General features: G+C 51.9%; 1 protein-coding gene across 1 annotated transcript in view; it reads left to right on the plus strand.

The window, feature by feature from the left end:
* Positions 1 to 425: 425 nt before the first annotated feature.
* Positions 426 to 19,413, plus strand: part of SLC17A7 (solute carrier family 17 member 7) — a 768,585-nt gene continuing 749,597 nt past the window's right edge. The window contains exon 1 of the mRNA XM_085616330.1: positions 426 to 542. The gene's annotated coding sequence lies outside the window, so the exon portion shown is untranslated. The remainder of the gene's footprint in view (positions 543 to 19,413) is intronic.

Here is a 19,413-nt window from a genome sequence, read left to right on the forward strand (position 1 = left end):
ATGATTGAATATCCGGTAACCGGCTCGGTGGACGTTGGGTGCGGGGCGGCTAGAGGAGTTGTGGTAACAGAGGGCCCCGGGCAGGAGGGGGCCATCTGCCTTTGGCAGCCAAGGCCTGAGGCGGGGATGGGAGTATCTGAGAGGCGGATGACGCCGTCCGCATTACAGCGAAATATGATCTCTGTGGAGGCCGCATCACGAGGACACGGGGGAACGGAGCAGCACTTATCTGACAGCGCTGCAGCGTGCCTGAGGAAGGCCGTAACCTCAGAGAGTCTCCTGCGGCCCAGCATCACAATGTCACCACGCCCGCAGGGGCCGGCTGCGCGCGCGCCGCCGCCGGAAGCGCAGCCACGCTTCTCTGCACGGACTTCCTGTACTGGCCGTTGTTAACGTTCAGAGGCACAGAAATAGAAAACATTAACACACTGCTAGAGATGAGACTATTTAAAGAAATAACATAGAACTAATGGAGAGTTGGAAATGAAGCAGGCCTTCATTGGGCTAACGAGGGCCCTCCGCTGCCTCGATTGGGGCTTGAGGTAAGGTTTTCTTAAAAACAGTAAGGATCAGTTCTACAAGATAGAATCTGGAAGGTACCAGAGAATTTAAACCGTTTTAGAGACGTGGAGAGGATGAACATTGTATGGCAGTCTGCCAACACAATATGTAGAAGTTACAGAATGGTTCTATTAGGAACTGGAAAGTTGAGGGACTGAGACTTTGCTTCACACAGCTAATGTTACAGCGTTGTCCCTGATCACAGGCGTCCTTGCACAATCACATGTCATAAACACATACAAAGTACACACACACACACACACACACACACACACACACACACACACACACACACACACACACACACACACACACACACACACACACACACACACACACACACACACACACACACACACACACACACACACACACACACACACACACACACACACACACACACACACACACACACACACACACACACACACACACACACACTCTCTCTCTCTCTCTCGTATTGGAGACATTGCTATTTACATGGCCTGTTTATGAATTTGTTTTAACTATACATGAACTTACATTCCCATGAAGAATACCTGTCCATTAGGACAACCTTCTTAGCGTTGGGCCTTGTAGTACTGTTTCTATTTAACATTCATCAATTTTGACCATTGTTGATTTTAACCTAAGGTAAATAAGACGTTTGTATGATTTTTCTTTTTAATTGAAATTGATAAGGAATGATATATTTCTGTGTTAGTAACTTTTTATGGCTTTTAGCCGAAATAAAAGGTTTGATGATGACACACACACACACACACACACACACACACACACACACACACAGTCAGGGGCAGACTTATCAGGAACTGACGCATATGCATCAGTTTCCTTACTGCAGTGCCAACTGTCCTTGTGCCACCATGGATGCGCTGTATTTACAAAACAGTGCTCCATGGTGCAAGGATTAACAGATGCGTCATAAATACTGACAAATTTGTTGGCACAAAAGTGACGCATTGCTGGATTTGCTAAAGTGACAACTCCAGCAATGTACCACAACAGATAGGTGAGTCCCATACAAAAAAGCCATGCGTCATTCCTTACGCCTGGTCTGAGCAGGCTTAGGGATTTTGATGCAGTGAGGGCGTAGAGTGACGCTGTGAAATGTTGTAAATTTCACTGCGTCAGTTCTACATGGCTTTTTGCGTGGGAACGCCTGGCATGCATACATTATACCTGGCACAGGTATGATGTGACGCAGGGCTTTACAATGTGACACATCTCCCTAGATGCAACACTTTGTAAATTGGCCGCATTGTTTGCGCCGCCGTTGCGTCAAAAAAAGTGTCGCAAGGGGCTGGTAAATCTGCCCCTCAGTACATATGTGTGTGCGCTACACACATACACATTTGTAGACCTTAGATGGCAACATTTTGGACGAGGAAAGTGAGAGATATAAAACAAATGTATTTTCCCCGTAGACTTCTATTGAAGGAGAGGCAATTTCAGATGGGAGACAGATCAAATAAAATCATTTTTGGCTTCAAAAATTGGGATTCTCCTGCATTGTAGGGAAGTTCCCTTTTTGACATGGTCACCCCCACTTTTTGCCTTGTACATGATGTGATTTCGACTGAAAGTGCACTGGGTTCCTGCTATCCAGGTCCCCAGTGCTAGAGCTCTTTACCAAAACTGTACAATTGTTCCCCCAATTGGCAAAACCTTTAGAACCCTCTGTAAGACCCTAATAAATGGTACCCTGATACCTAGGGCCTGAGGTGCTAAAGAGGGTCCCTATTGGCTGCAGCCCGAATTGTGCCACCCTAAGGGACCCCTCACCAAGCACATGCACGACTGCCATTGCAGACTGTGTGTCTTGGTGTAGACAAAAGTGAAAACACAACATGTCCCCTATTACTGCATGTGATATTTGTAAGCCACCTCTACAGCAGGCCTAACAACCCTGAAAGAGGGTGCTTGATACTATATGTGAGGGCATACCTGCATGAGCAGATATGCCCCTGTGCTGGTCAGTTTGATTACTGCCAGTGCAAGTGAACAGGGAAGCCATTTTAAAACATGTGCTGGGCACTGGTGAAAACGAGTTCCCCAGCTACATCATGGCTTTACTGAAAATAGGTATGTTTGATATCAAACATCTCGTATTGATGAACCCACACTGATTCCACTGTTGGATTTATCAATACATGCACCCAGAGGGCGCCTCAGAGGTGCTCTTTGAAACCATACCACCTGCTGGTGCCTGACTGACTGGTGTTAGCCAGCCTAACACCAGAGACTAATTCCTGACCCCCAAGGGTAAGGGCCTTTGCTCTCGGGAGACCAGAAACCAGGCCAGCTCTGATGGGGTATCTTCCACCCCCTCCCACGAGATGACCTTCAGATTAGCCTGCCAAGGCAAGGGAGCTTCAAAGCAGCCCCTCCACCTTTGGTATGCAACTCAGGTTTCTCCTATAGGAGAGGATGTCAACCTCACCTGTACTGCTCCACTTTTGATAGAGGACAGGCAGGAAAATTGGTTAGATTAGGAGGGGTTCCCACATTCAGCCAGCAGCACCCCTAAAGTGAGGCAGATGATGTGGACCCCTCTCTTCAGATTCCTCCATCTTGTCTTGGCGAGAATTAACCGACCAGAGTCAGGGTTATGCCCACTTCCCAACAGAAGCAGTCATATGAGGGTGTAGTCACCCTAGAGGTAAGTAGCGCATTGGCTACTACCTGGCACTCCCTCTGACACCCCTAAAATCAGTATTTAGCGGACCCCCTGGCACCACAGGAGGAGATCCCGATGACCTAAAATGAGAGAGGACACCAAAGAGTCGCAAAAGCAGAGAGGACCGATGAGAGCACCTGACTTGGCCCCAGCCCTGCCGGCCTGTCTGCATCCCTCGTCAAAAACTGCGCCAAAGTCGACTTGCCCCGCAGCTGTGACTCCAGAAACTTTGGAGAACTGCCTCCTTCGAAAAATACTCAAGACCTTCCGTGAACAGCGGACCTGTTCAGCAGAAACTCAAAAAAGAAGACTCTGAGGTCTCCGGAACTGCCAGAGACCAACACCTGAAGCAGCCACTGCACTGGTTGCATCCAGCCCAAGTTGATGTGGGCCAACAGTGCGAACGAGGTTCCCCAGCCCTCCAGAGCTTGAGTCCCTTGTGGTTTCACCTCTTCTGGACTCCCCAACGTCACCTGCAGCCTCTGCATGTAGGCCCCCTCTACAGCGACTGCTCCGACAAGGAAAAACCTGATGCCTAAAGACACCTCTGCACCCGTCACACCTGGGTCGTGAAGAAGAGGGCTAAAGGTGTCCCTCTGTTCCAGAGGATCGCAAAGCCTGAGCCCACTTGCTGGTTCAATGTGACTGGCTTCCTGGCCAGAGCTTGCAGCCTCTTTTCACAGTGACTGATCTGCATTGAATTACATAGGGCTCTCAATGCTATTTTGCACCTTGCACCAGGCCGCCCTCGTGCCGCTGGTGGTATTCAGTTGGTGCTGCCTTGGACCTTGCCTATCACTCATCTTAACTTCTGGAGATTGGTCTTGTAAGTTGCTGTACTATACCTGTTTGCAGAACTTGTTCTTCCTTCCAAATGATAACATTGCAGAACTCAGAAATTGCAGTGTCCACTTTTTAAAGTGAAAAGAATTTATGTTTGAAAATGCACTTACCTGAATGATTTTTCTCTGATGTCTAAACATATAGGGCCAGATTCACAGAACTAACTTAAGACAAAATCCTAAACTTACTACCATTTTCGTATTCACAGAAGGCACTTACTCATTTTGGTATTCACAGAAGACACTTACTCACTTCGGTATTCACAGAAGTTAGGAGTCCTAACTTTAGGACTCCTAAATGCCTTCTGTGAATACCGAAAGTCTTAAAATTATGATTTTTCTCAGTTTAGGAGTCCTAAAGTTAGGAATCCTAACTTTACTACTACTAAACTGAGAACAATCCTAATTTTAAGACTTTCGGTATTCACAGAAGGCATTTAGGAGTCCTAAAGTTAGGAGTCCTAACTATACTACTACTAAACTGAGAAAAATCCTAATTTTAAGACTTTCGGTATTCACAGAAGGTATTTAGGAGTCCTAAAGTTAGGACTCCTAACTTCTGTGAATACCGAAATGAGAAAGTGCCTTCTGTGAATGCCAAAATGAGTAAGTGCCTTCTGTGAATACCAAAATGGTAGTAAGTTTAGGATTTTGTCTTAAGTTAGTTCTGTGAATTGGGCCCAGTGGGCCCGATTCACAGAACTAACTTAAGACAAAATCCTAAACTTACTACTTTTGGTATTCACAGAAGGCATTTAGTAGTAGTAAAGTTAGGATTTTGTCTTAAGTCTGTCTTAAGTCTGTCCTAAGTCTGTCCTAAGTCTGTCTTAAGTCTGTCTTAAGTCTGTCTTAAGTCTGTCTTAAGTCTGTCTTAAGTCTGTCTTAAGTCTGTCTTAAGTCTGTCTTAAGTCTGTCTTAAGTTTGTCTTAAGTTTGTCTTAAGTTTCTCTTAAGACTGTCTTAAGTCTGTCTTAACCCTGAGCTGGTTTGAATTGGACTATGCAAGGAGGACACAAATCTGCCTTTCAATCAGACTGAGTGGCGCAGGCAAGCGCTCCCGCCCGGCCTAATACACTAAACCCTGTCTTGGAGGTGGTCACCCCTCCCTGTGATAGGATACCTATTGTTCTGCCTTCCCCTGCTCGAGCTTGGCTGAGCAGCAGGAGAGCAGAATCGTATCTCTGGTCGGCAGCATCGATGTTGGGCTGTCTGGGTCTAGAAGACTGATACTGGAGCACTGAGGGCCTCCTGGAGGAGCTTTACAGTGCATGGAATCATACCGTCGGTTAGCGATCACTTCCCATGAACATTTTTGCCAAGACGTCGGTCGATCATTTTCGACGCTGTTTCTATTTCTCAAGCACATGTAATCTTTACTGCTGACCCGATCTGAATTTATACCCGCAAGCTGACAATTTTGCTGCACGTTGTGTTCTGCCTTGATGTTAGAGTCGAGCCCACTGGAATGGTCTTTCTCCTAAAAGATTGAACCCTTTTTAAGGTTCTCCTGCTGCTAATTAGCCCTGATGATTTGGTCCCTCATGGTATTTAGAGTGATTTCTTTGCTCTTCGTGAAATTTCATTTCGGAAGTAATTGCGCTGAGCAGTTCCTCTTTATCGACGCAGGTCCCGTTCCTATTTGTGCTGTCTGTTACGCCCTGAAGAAGGTGGTACTCCTTATTAGGAGTTGTTTCACCGAAACGCGCGTCGGCGTTTTGAACATGGCCCCACCCGTTCTTCTACCCGATTGAACCTTGAAATTGTGCCTTTCAGAAACCCTGGATACCATCTTTATATATATTTATATATCTATCTGAACTATTACAAGGACCCCTTTTTGAGGTTTTTTCTTTGGGTGGGACCTATGAGTGCTGTCGGTCCATACCATGATGAACAGTGCGGTTGTGTGATGTTGTATGAATGTGTTTTGGATACGAATGAGTGTATTTTTGTTTAAGCTCTCTTTCCTGATTGGAAACCTGTCACTCTCTCTCTTTTTTCCGTCTTGCATTATAATTGTATTTTGTGATTCTCTTATTTTTTGCTGTACAATAACTGCATTTGTCTGAATTATTTTTTGATGCAAATTTATTATATGTATAAAATGTGATTTGTATATTTTGATCATATCGGAAAGAATCCAATAATAATAATATAAGTAAAAGAAAAAAAGAAAAAAACATATGTGATATCCTTTCCCCTGATCCTTTCATAATTCTCAAGACGTGTTTATATATGTGTATATATATTTTGTGTTTGAGTCAGCCAGAGTGTCTTTAGCTTGTATTTAAGTATATGATACACTGTACTTATTTAAATATAAAGGGTAGAGTATAGTTTTTGTGCTTAACATGGAATCATACCTCCCACACTGTTTACGGTGTGGGGGTATGATTCCAACATGTTTGATACCAAAAATGATAGGGTTTGTTCCAGCCAGTTTGAGATGGTCATCTTGTAATGACGTGTTGCCCCTCTATATGTTATATGGCTGTCGCACTTGCAACCCGGGAGAATGGACTCGAGGCTGTAGAGGTGTCCTGCTCATGCAGGGGCACCTTCACACTTAGAACCAGGCACCCTGCCTCCAGGATTGAAAAGACTGCATTAGGGGTGACTCATAGGTTTTGAGTGCAGTGACCTTAGATATAGGGAAACCTAAATCTTTTGTAAGTGGTGCTAGTACCAGCTTACACAGGCTGCAATGGCAGGCCTGTAGTTACTGTTTAAGTGGTCCCTCTTGGGTGGCATAATACATGCTTCAGCCCACGGGGGACCTCTGGTGTACCTATGCCTTGGGTACCTTAGTACCATATACTAGGGACTGATAAGAGTATACCAGTGTCCAATCTTGGGTGTACCTAAGGACTTACCATAGCAATTTAAGGGAGAAAGCACAGAGACTGGGGTCCTGGTTAGCAGGATCCTAGTCAGACTAGTCAGAAACTGCATAGCACCAGGAAAAAAGTGGGGGTAACCATAAAAGCAGATCCTACTTTCCTACAATACCAAAGTATTCATCCATCCAAAACTCATAAATGCCCATCTTGCTAACATCCTCTCATCTTTCCGTCCTCAATAGAGCAAAGAAGACATTTTTTACACATCACCTGTGGTATGCGCCTGCACTAGCATGTCACCAGCAGGACACTTGCCACTGTTTGTTTGCAGTGGCTGTGTGATGTCATATCCTTCTATATTCAAGTGGAATGGTGTATGGAGTTCTGTAATAGAAGATGTGTTAAGGGTTGTGGGACTGGTGGCAGTTGGTTCCTGCTACTGGCTGTGAGGGAGGAGATCCTCTGCTGAGAATAAACCTGATCCTTAAAACTTTCATATGCCTGTAAACTAGTTATTTCTGGAATGTAACATCAACATACCTGATGAACTGGATAGATTCACTGCTACTGAACAAATCAAACGTTAACCCAGTGCCTGTTCCACCTTCCATCCCATCACACACCAAATATTCTGTGGAAAAATAATTTTTAAAAGGCATTCTGAAAGATAAACATCTTGCCATCACTTTTTGGATCTGACAATACTGTACTACAGTGATTCTCTTCCTATCCCTTCAACCAATGCAGTCTTGTTCCGATGGACGCTTTATACACAATGCCTCAAGCAATTGTCTGGTCAAACTATGGAATTAATTGGGCCATTGAGTGAATGAAGTCAAAATGACCATTGAGTGAATGAAGGCAAAATATGTCTTAAACCAAACTGATGTCATTAGCAAATAGACTGTTTGAATACGTATTGTTACATCACTAATAAAGAGAGAGGCTTGAAATGTTTTATTAGATTCCCTAGAACAGGACCCATAATTTGGCTTTCTAGACCCCCTGGCAATGTACCAAACAGAGACAGAAAGTCAGTTGGACTGCAACCACCCCACAATCCACTGAGCAATATTTGAGTGAGATCTATTTTAGGTAACAATCCTATGACACATCACAGGTAGTTAGTGGAATCCAATTTGAACCCTCTTTCTTTGAGTGATGGCACACTCAGGAAATCTAGGAAACAATTATTATATTTTAAAGATTTACTTTAAAATTTAAATCCTATCTGATTCTAGTGCACACAATATGAATGGTAACTACAATAAAAACAAGGGGGCGTGGCCAAGATGGCCGCCGAGACGGACGCGTCCTGCTAGGGCTCCGAGCTCGGGCTTTACCCTCGCCCATTATCGACCCGCCTGGGGGAGCCCCGGACCCTTTAGGGCCATCCTACGAAGTGGGGAGCCCAGCGCTACTGACCCGGTGGCGGAGCGACTCCCCGGTGCCGGATCCCGGGCGCGGGAGCTGCTTGGAGGAGCGGGCGCCGGTTCCAACATGGCGCCCGCCTGACGCTGCCGCGACTGCTGCCGACCTGCGGGCCCGGGAGCGAGGCACAAGTGGCGGCGATTCCGCTCCCCGGATGCATGCCGAGGGCAGCGGAGTACCGGCTGTGGGGGCGAGACTGTGGGGGACTCCGGGTTCTGGGACTGTGATGGTGCTGTTGGGCTTCCCGTGAGTCCCCCCCCTCCCCCCCTGCACAGTGGCGGCTGGAGACGAGTTGGAGTGACGGCGGAGCTGAGAGGTGGAGAGAGCCGGCGCAAGGTGCGCAGACTGAAGCCGCCAATCGGCGTGGGCTATCGCTGCTGCCGGCCACTGCTGCGGTGAGGCGACTCGCAGAGGACCAGAGGGCGACGGAGCTGTGAGACCCCGGCGGCTGGACTGCAGGTGGGCCCTCGCGGCGGTGATCCAGAGTGGCGGCGGTGCTCCCCCCGGGGGGGAGACTCACGCGGGGAGGCCCCCGGTGCAGTTCACGAGGGTGCCCGCCTGACCCTAAGATGGCGGCCTGTGGTGTCCCGGCCTATTGAACCGAGCGGAGGATCGGCGAGCTCAGGGGGAGTTTCGCACGAGGCAGTTCTGTTCGAAGTGCTGACCCGATTTATGGAGTTGCGCGCCTGCTGCTGAGACCAGGAGGGGCTGCTCGGCTCCCGCTCGGACGGAGGCGGGGGCTCAGAGTGGTACGGAGCTTGCCTGGGACTTCCAAGCAGACGCTGACCCGGCGGTGGAGCCCGGCCCGGGGTCACGCGGCGAAGAGAGCGCTGGCCGTGGCAGACGGGGGACTGGTGACTGCGCCGAGGGAGGCCTCTGCCAATCGAGCGGGTGCTCTACCATCTACGGCCCTTCCCGCCCCGTGGGCGACGCGGCCTGAGGACACCGCCGGTTGGGGGCGAGAGGCGGCGAGGAGCCGGGGGAACCGGGACCGGCCACAGCCACATCTAGTCCGGATACTGCGCTTGTACAGTGCGCACGACGGCCCTCTGGGTGGCCGTGATGGGCAAGTCCAGGACGGGGCAGTCGGCCCCAGGGACGGCGGCGGGGGTCCAGGCCGGAACGCGTGGAGGGACCCAGGTGGCCGCAGGATCGGATGGGGAGCCTTCCTTGTCGACCAAGTTGGATCAGGTCCTGGTGGCGATTGAACAGTCCCGACTCTCATTGGAGCAGCAGTTGGGCACCCTAACCACGGACGTCAGTCTCCTCCGAGATGACCACCGCAAGCTCGCCGATAGGGTCTCGGACGCCAAAGCAGTCGCTAACATCCAACCAATGGTGGACACGCACCGGGACTCGCTGCAAGCTTTGACGAGCCGCATGGCTACCATGGAGGAACGCATTGATGACTTGGAGGGGCGGCCTCGACGCTGCAACATCAGGGTCATCGGCCTGCCGGAGGGGATCGAACGGGCGGACGCGGTGGAATACATGGAAACCTGGACAAAGTCGTTCACCCCTGAGACGGACCGCACAGCCTACTTCTCGGTTGAGCGGGCGCACCGTGTGCCGGCTCGTCGGCCGCCGCCGGGGGCCCCACCTCGCCCGCTGTTGGCCAAGTTCCTCCACTTCAGGGACCGGGATGCGGTGCTGCGAGCGGCCAGGCAGGCGGGCCCGCTACGCATCGAGAATAAGACGGTCATGATCTTCCCCGACTATTCACGAGCGGTCCAACGCCAACGCGCGTCCTTCCTGGAGGTGAAACGGCGCCTTCGAGCAGAACACATCCAGTACTCTCTCCTATTCCCGGCCCGCCTGAAGATTATCCACGGCGGCGTCACACACTTCTTCCTGGCACCGGAGGAGGCGCACGACTGGGCGGACCTGAACTGTGCCGGGGACCGGAGGACCGGGCGTCCTCTTGATCAAAGAGCGGCTGCGGGGGGACGCAGGAGGCAGCGCTCGCGGAAGAGACACCGCCCGGGGACTCCCGGGGAGCCGTCACGCACTCTGGGGTCGCCGGACTTGGAGCAGATCGTCCAGGAACGGCGCCAGGCCCTCAAAGCGGCGGCGGGCCTCTGCCCGACCTCCCCGGCAACGGACTTGGAGCGGGCACCCCATATCTTCACGTCAGAGGAGGAAGAGGACAGTGAGGCGACACAGTCCGGGGTAGACTCGGGGGCCCTGCCCTCTGTCACTCCGCGGACAGCGGACGACCTGATATGATTGGGTCTGGGTGGAGGGCCTCACATTCGCCACCTGGGGTGCAGCCCCCCCACCACATACAGATGCAAGCCCGGCGCTCCTGGCGTTTCTCCTGCGGCCCGGGACAGATTCCTCCCCGGGGGCGCCCACTTTCCCCCAGTGGCTAGCCATAGCTTCCGCGCACAGCCCGCTTGTAGAGCCTGCAGCAGACGTTAGCCGACCCCCCTTTCTTAACAGGTTCATGCTCCCCTGCACTTTGGGAGTCAGTTTGGACGTATCGCGCTTGGCGATGGGTCCCTTGTGTTGGGGCAAGTTACGTTCGCCTCGCCCTAGTTTCCCCTTCCCCTTTCACGTACACTTTCAGCAGTGTCCCTGCCCACATGTCGCTACGATGCCACACCGCTGCACCGGACCCGTGGGGGTGGAACGAGGGGATAGATACCGGGGGGGACTCCGGGGGGTCCCGACCGCCCAGTCCTGAGAAGTGCCCAAGACGCAGATCCCGATGGCGCAAGCAGGTAGACTTACACTCCTTACACTAAATGTGCGGGGCATGCATACAGCGCGCAAGCGATACTCTGTTTACGCATACATTAAGCGCCACCAAGCGCAGGTTGCACTCCTGCAAGAGACACATCTGGCGGCGGGGGAGGTGGCAAAGCTGCGCAGACGCTGGCATGGGGGCCCTTTATGCTACAACTTACTCCGCATTCGCCCGCGGTGCTCTCATATGGGTGCGCCCGGGAGTCCCTTTTCAGGAAGTGTCACACGTAATTGACCCGGAGGGTCGCTTTGTACTGGTTATGGGCCGGTTAGACGGCCAGACGGTCTTACTGGGCAGTATCTATGGGCCGAACGTCGACCAATCCAAATTCTGGGACACACTCTCCAATCCCTTAGGCTCATTCGCGCAGGTACCGTGGATCCTGGGGGGCGACTACAACTGCGTGCACGATGTAACCCTGGACAGATCTCACCCGCCCCTCCCATCTTCCCCCATTGTAACGCAGGCGAAACGGTTCACAACGTGGGTGAGACACTGGTCCCTGGCGGATGCTTGGCGGCTCCGGAACCCCACCGCTAAACTCTATTCGTTCCATTCCAGACCACACAACCTCAGAGTGCGTCTGGATTGTTTCCTTTGTTCTCCCACCATCCTCCCTGCTGTTCTAGACACTGACTACCTGGGTAGAACTATCTCCGACCATGATGCCCACACGCTCACCCTGCAATGGCGCCCGCCGCACCCCCCCGTTCCAGCCTGGCGCCTCCCCAGGGACAGTCTCGAAGTCCCGGTCTTCCGGCAAACCCTAGCAGATCAAATCGGTCATTATTTCAGGGAGAATACTGGCTCCACCAGCACCCGAGCCGCAGAATGGGATGCTTTTAAGGTGGTAATGCGTGGCAATTGCATTCGTCATATTACGGGGGTCCGGCGGGTTCTGGAGGGGGACATTCAGCGGACGGAAGGGGCGCTGGCCGCGCTAACTAAGGAGACGGACCCTGCGAAGGCCACGCCGGCTGCGTTGGCTAGCGCTGAGACTGCATACGCCGCGGCATTGGCAGGCATGCGTCGGTTTAATTTCCCGGCATACGCGGCTAGGGCCCACACGGAGGGTGATCGGGCGGGCGCCCTGCTGGCCTGGCTCATAAAGCGGGATTCGTGCCTCCCGACCATCACGGCCATACGAGACTTCCGAGGCACCGTGGTGTACTCGCAGGGGCAGATACTCAAGACCTTCCAAGAGCATTACATGCGCTTGTACGCTAGCCCCCGACCTGCGGGGTTGACGGCCGCCCCGGCTGACTTCCTGGACCGTGTCCAGCTACCCCGTATTGATCGGGATACGCGCCTGGACCTCGATCGCCCTCTCAAGACGCCAGAGATCTGGCACGTCGGGGCTGGATGGTTTCCCCCTTGACTTTTACCAGACTTTTGCGTCCCAGCTTGTCCCCCAACTAGAGTTGCAGTTCCAAGCGGCCCTAGACGTGGGAGTCCTACCGCACTCCATGCGTGAATCCGTTATAGTGTCCCTCCTTAAACCGGATAGGGACCCGCTTCAACTAGGCTCCTACCGGCCCATAACTCTATTGTCGGCAGACTATAAAATCTACGGGAAAGCCCTGGCGGACAGATACACCACGGTCCTCCCGCGGCTTGTCCACCCGGATCAGAGTGGATTCGTGCCTGGTAGGCACACCTCTTCGAATATCCGGCGGCTGTTTCACGTGCAGGACCAGGTACAGGATCGGTTCCCTCGGGCAGCGTGCCTGGTGCTGGACCTCGAAAAGGCGTTCGACACACTTTCTTGGGCCTACTTGTTTCAGGTCTTGTTACGCATGGGTGTCGGGCCCAAGCTGCTGGCCTACACTCGGCTCAGCTACTCCTCGCCCAGTTCCAGGGTACGCATAGGCCCTCTCATATCGGACTCCTTTCCAATCCGGCGCGGCACTAGACAGGGGTGCCCCCTCTCCCCCCTGCTATTCGCGTTGGCGATGGAGCCGCTGGCGGTCCTGTTGCGAGGGGCGAGCGAGGAGTGGGGTATCCCGATAGGAGATCATACCCACGCAGTATCACTATACGCCGATGACGTCCTCATATATGTCCGGGACATCGCGATCGACCTGACTCCGATTTCATGCATCCTGCAAGATTTCGCGGAAGTGACAGGCCTTAGGGTGAACTGGGCCAAGTCCACTGTTTACCCCTTAACACAGGTCGTGCCCCAGGGTCCGATACGACTCGGAGACAATGCAGTCTCGTGGAGTCCCCATGCGGTCCGATACCTCGGCGTTAACTTATATCATACGCCGCAAGACATATATGAGGGGAATTACCGCAAGTTGATGGGCGACATCCGTTCCCTGGTCCATTTCTGGAAGGGTCTCCACCTGGCTGTCCCGGGAAAGATAGCCGTTGCGAAAATGATCCTGGTGCCGCGCCTGCTCTACCTCTTCTCCAATCTCCCGGTGGTTCCCCCGAGATCCCTGTTTCGGGAATTGGATACCCTGCTCGGGACTCTCATCTGGGGCAACGGCCGCCGGCGGATAGCCCTGGCGAAACTGCAATTGCCCCTTGATCAGGACGGGTTGGCGGCTCCCTCATTCGAGGCATATTTCCTTGCTGCCCAGTTGCAATGGGTGTCGCGGTGGATGGCGGGCAGGGCGCCCGAAGAGCTGCACACAGCGACGGGGCGGATTTGGATTCCCGCTGTCCATCGCATGCTGCTGCCGGGGGCGGCACCGCCGACTTCCCGGCCCCTTCAGGTCATGACGGCGGGGGCCTGTTTGGCGCATGTTCACCGACTTAGCCGGGGTATTCCCCTGTATTCCCCGTTGTTACCACTGGTGGGGCTACCCAGGGACGGGCATACTATACGGAGCACATGATGCGGGTGTGGACGGATCACGCGGTGACGGAGGTGGGGATGCTGTTCTCTGGTGAGAGCCTGCAGCCTTTTGAGGCGCTGGTCGGAGACTTCGAGCTCCCCAGGGGCCAATTCCTGCGGCATAGACAGCTCCTCCTGGACTGCCGTAGGCAGTGGGGGGGGATTGATGCGGAGCCCCCTTCACACCTGGTCATCCATGCGGTACTCCAGATGGGGCCCGGCCGCCATCTAGTCACATGGATATACAAAGCAGTGAGAGCCCTACGGAGTCCAACGCTGGCAGCCCTCAGGGAACACTGGGAAGAGGATTTCCAACGGCCCCTGCATGATAAGGAGTGGACGAGGGCTCTAGAATACACTAAGAAAGTGTCACGCAACTATCGGTTTAAGAACACAGTTGCATATTCTGCATAGGGCGTATCTAACCCCTGAAAAGATGCAGAAATATTTCCCCGAGGGGGTGTTTGGCTGCCTTAGATGTTCGGAGCCTGCCGCCTCGTTTCGGCACATGTTTTGGGACTGTCCGAGACTCCACAGTTACTGGCAAACGATTCACGCTGCCCTAGAGACAGTCACAGGGTTCCAGGACCTGGGCACATGGGAGGCGTGTGCGCTGGGAATTCATGGCCGGCATAAGCGGCAGAAGGTGGAGAGGAGGTTTGCATTCTTAATGTTGATCCTCGCTAAAGGTTGCATTGCTATGCATTGGAAGGCGCCGGGGGGGCCCCCCATAGCGGCATGGGTGGGGTCTGTCAAGAAGTGGGGCAAGGCGGAGGAAACCACACTCAGAACGGAGGAGGCCCGGGGGATGCGCAAACACCCGATCTCCATGCCCTGGGCCATGCTTATGCACACATTCACGCAGGAAACTGAGGCAGCGGCGAGTTCGGGAATGATAGACCCATCGGGAGCGCCCGCCACTCCGGAGTCCGGATAGACCCATCGGGAGCGCCCGCCACTCCGGAGTCCACCCCGGGTAATGCGCAGGCAGGTCCGGCACCTGGTGTCTCGCAGGGGTTGCCACCAGGGGCCTCACAGCCAGAGTCCTCATAGGCCAGGCGCGCTGCTCCTGCCCCCCCGCCCCCTCCCCGTCTCCGCGTCCGCGTCCACGCCGGCCCTCTCCCACATGATGGTCCGATCACAAGAGCGCGTAGCTACTAGTACTCCCGATGGGCGACACAGTGCACCCCCCCCTTTTCCCTGGTTTTCGACCCCCAGTTAGTTAGTGGTTAATCGATGGCCGCACTACCATAGCCTCTGCGATGCCCCGTACAGGGGGCTCAGTCGCGTTGCACGGCATCCCGGCCGCGAGGCGATCTTGGCGCAGTCCAGCAGGGCACACTCAGAGGCTGGACTCGGGCTCATATCTGCAGCCCCACTTAGGACAGCGATCAACGGTCTGAAGAGCCGAGAGGCTGCTAAATTGCAAGAACTATGACTGGGCGCACTTGTAATGTACATCCATGTAACAATGGCGATATCGAATGTGCCTGTGTGTTTCACTATCTATAAATGCCAATAAAGAAAGTTTTTTAAAAAAAACTACAATAAAAACAAACAGAATGATAGCTGCAACATTTACCATAAGCATGAACAACAAATAATTCTCCCACATATTGCCTGTATAACATTATAATACATGGGATTCTGCAAACCTTGTATAAATGCCTGTAGGAAAGTTGGATCTGCTTTCATGGTCACCCACAGTTCTTGCTGGTGTCATTATGTTTTCCTGACTTGTCTGACTGGAATCCTGCTAATCAGGACCCCAGTCTCTGTGCTTCTTCCCTAAAATGGACATGGTGATTACTTAGGTACACTCCATATTGGATACTGGTTTACCCTGATAAGTCCCTAGTATATGGTACTAAAGTATCCAGGGCATAGGTACACCAGGGGTCTCCCATTAGCTGAAGCAGGTATTATGCCACCCATGAGAGACAACTCAAATTGTGACTACAGGCCTGCCATTGCAGCCTGTGTAAGCTGGTGCTAGCCCCACTTATGACAGATGTTTCCTTATATCTGAGGTCACTGCACTTAAAATATATGTCACCTCTGAGGCAGGCCTTTCAATCCTGAAGGCAGGGTACTCGGTTCTAATTGTGAGGGTGCCCCTGCATGAGCTGGACACCCCTACAACCATCGGAGTCCATTCTCCCGGGTTGTAAGTGCATCAGCCATTACGACATGTAGAGTGGCCATGCGTCGTTACGCGATGACCATCTCTAAACTGGCTGTAACGAATCCTGTCATGTTTGGTATTAAACATGTTGGAATCATACCTCCCAACACAGGTGGTGGTTCTGTAACTCCCTCGAGGCCTGCACTGTCTTCATACCGAGTTTGAGGCCAGTTTCCCTCGTTGGAACAGAACCCCTGTGTATCGCATCGACTTGCCGTTGCCAAGGCTTGTTGACTCTCCTCCAGAGCTCTTCGGGCTCCAAGAAGCTCCAACCTCAAGCAACTCCTGCAGCCAAGATCTTCGCCCTCACCGATTCCTCTGCATGGTGGGCCTTCTTCATTGGTGAGCTGCTCGAGGCCCTCTTGCGACTCTTGTGCCTTTGGCCAGTGGGTCCTCTTGAGGGTCTTCTTTGGCTTCAGTGGGCGCCTCTGCTTGCTCGGGGCCTGCTCTGACTTACCTGCTTGTGGTGAGTCACTTGGACCTTGCTGGTCCCAACACTGCACCGTTTTCGCCTACCACGCTGTTTGCTGCTGCCAAGACTTGTTGGTGCCCCTGCTGGATACAGACCCCTTGGCCCTCGACATCCGACGTGGGACAGCTCATGAACGGTTCTTGGTCTTCTACAGCGTCGCCTGGTCCACACAGCTGCAACTTTAAGGGCACTGTCAGCCTCTCCTGCATCTCTGACATCGGTGGGCATTCGTCTTCCGTGCCTCCTGATCACTTCTTAGTGGCATAGACGCTTTCTCCTCTGCTTGTAGGTACCTTTCATCCTGAATCCACCTTTGGGCTCCACCAGACTCCTTCATCTCTCTCTTTCCTGAAGTCGTCTATGGCGGTTTCCGACGTCATTTCACACCTATGCACCCTGCTTCCCTGGTGTAGGTATCCTGGTTCCGAGTGTATCCACGAGTGGGGTGACTCTCCAACCTTCCATCTTCCATAGGGTTCTTCGGGGTCTGTTGGGAAGGGTCCTTCTTGAAAATTGCAACCGCGACTTACCTATTGACTAACATTGAGCACGCAGTCATGTTCCCACTCTGCACACATCCTCCGCGGAGTTCCTAGATACTCACCTAGCGTGGTTCCTTGGGCTCTTCTACATCATCTGGGTCTATTCTTTTTTCTTTTTTTTTCAAAACTCCTTTTCATTTAGTCATCAGATAAAGTAATCACATATGTTACAAAGAAGCAAATGTACAGATTATACAGTGTAATGTTTTCAGAGCAGGTGACTTCTATATAGCATTTACAAAACAAGGATATAGGCAAACGGGGTGGTTCTAGTAGATGACCCCTGTAATCTGCCCATCGTTTACATATTTTAAAGTGCTTTTGCGGGCAACCCCGCGCTTTGAATATAGGCTGTTCCAGGCCCATACACCAGTCAAGGCTCGCCTTTCAGGACACTATTCTGGGCGGAGCCTGATCCTTCCTAGCCCTTTTTGCCAGGGTAAAGCCCTCCAGCCGGGACCACGGGGGACCTATTCAGGTTTGCAGCGGACGACTCTTCTATTCCAATTCGGATTTGTTATCGAGCCGCGATATCTGCCTATTATCTAAAACCATTGAATATTTCCATTTTTCAAGTGTCAGTGAGTACGCTGACATTTTTACCACACACCTTAGCGCGTCTGTAGGTACAGCACAGGTTTCACGTGGCATCCCCCACCTTTGCCACTCACTTTGCACTCACCTGGTCCAGAAGAAAGCCCTTTTAATACCCTTCACGGGCTGAAATATGTAGACCGCCACACATAGCCAACTAAACGTTAATAACCCCAGATTAGTTGCATTACACATATTGGTTTTTAACATATCCTGAACCGCCAACATTAAAATTAAAGGCAAGGATTCTCAGAGATTTTTTTAACTGTAAAATATCACTGCACATCACACTTTCGCACCAACACCAGCTCCGCTGTAATCAGGCGTCGTAGCACAACCGGGGGGCACTCAGTCGCACGGTTGGGACCCTGGTTGGTGTGTGAGGGGTCTTTTAAGAACACCTAATGGGTCCATGTTCATACTACATACAGTGATCAATTTACACAAACATAGTGGGTCCGTCCACATTGTTTAAGTAAAGCCCAAGAATAACAGATGTCTTTTATAGATATTTCCCCCAATTTCGTCCGTAATATGCAACAGTGCAAGCTTAGGAGAGAGAGGTATGTCCCAACCCAGCACTTCTGATAAATAACGAGTAACTCCCCTTCTAAACCTGCCCAGCGTGGTACACCCCCAAATCGTATGCAGAAGTGTGCCTTCCTCACTGCCACATCGCAAGCACATAGGGAAAGCTATCAGCCCTGCCCTCCAATGCCGGTATCTAGTGAAATAGGCACGGTGCAAATATTTAAACTGGATAAGTCTGAGGTGAGATGCTATTGCTGCACCTCTCGGGGATTCCAGGGCCTCTGTCCTATCGTCACTATCAAGGGGACCCGAGTCAGTCTGCCATTTTTCCCTTAGTGAATCTAAAGTCGTGGATAGGTTTGTCACTAAAGTGTGATATATCTTTGCAGTTTTATGATCCCCTAAATCTCCCATAAATACCTTTGCCTCAATTGGGTTGAACTGCGGGAGAGAGTCTAAGTGCGCAATGTATGGGGATAGTGCATGTCTCAGTTGCAGGTATTTATAAAATTGTGTATGTGGCATGGCAAACTCGTTTCATAGTGGTACCGTGTATGACATTCCCCAAATGGAAATGCTATGGCGTCCCATTGCTTAAACCCCACTAATGTGGACACTTGTGGCACAAGGCCGCTTTTTTAAAGGGGGGTCTCTCTTGTAAATCGTTTTCACCACCCCATTTTATGCATTGATTCCTTCCACACTCCGAAGACCACGTGCGTGGCCGGCGGCAATTTCCGCAGGTCTGCAGGCGTGTACAGTAGTTTGCGGGGCAAGACATCTCCCATAAGCCACCTCTCTACTCGGTTTGCAGTGTCGTTGCTAAGCCATACCACCAGTCGTTCAGGACCAAGAGGTGGGAAGCTGCATGATATGATTGGAGATCAGGGGTCGCTATACCTCCACAATAAGTTGATTGAAAGCACGTGCTAAGTGCTACCCTAGCGGCCTGATGGTGCCATAGGACACGGCCTAATCTGGAGTTGAGTTGCCGGAACCAAGAGATAGATATCTGCAGTTGATAGAGAAGACGAGGGAGGGATACCATTTTAAATATCCCTGATCTGCCCAGTATGGAGAGGGGCAAAAGCGCCCAAGACTCCATCTCCGTCTGTATACGCGTCCAGATGGGGGCAATGTTT

Source organism: Triturus cristatus, chromosome 7, assembly GCF_964204655.1.
Source record: "Triturus cristatus chromosome 7, aTriCri1.1, whole genome shotgun sequence".
NCBI classification, from domain to species: Eukaryota; Metazoa; Chordata; class Amphibia; order Caudata; family Salamandridae; genus Triturus; species Triturus cristatus.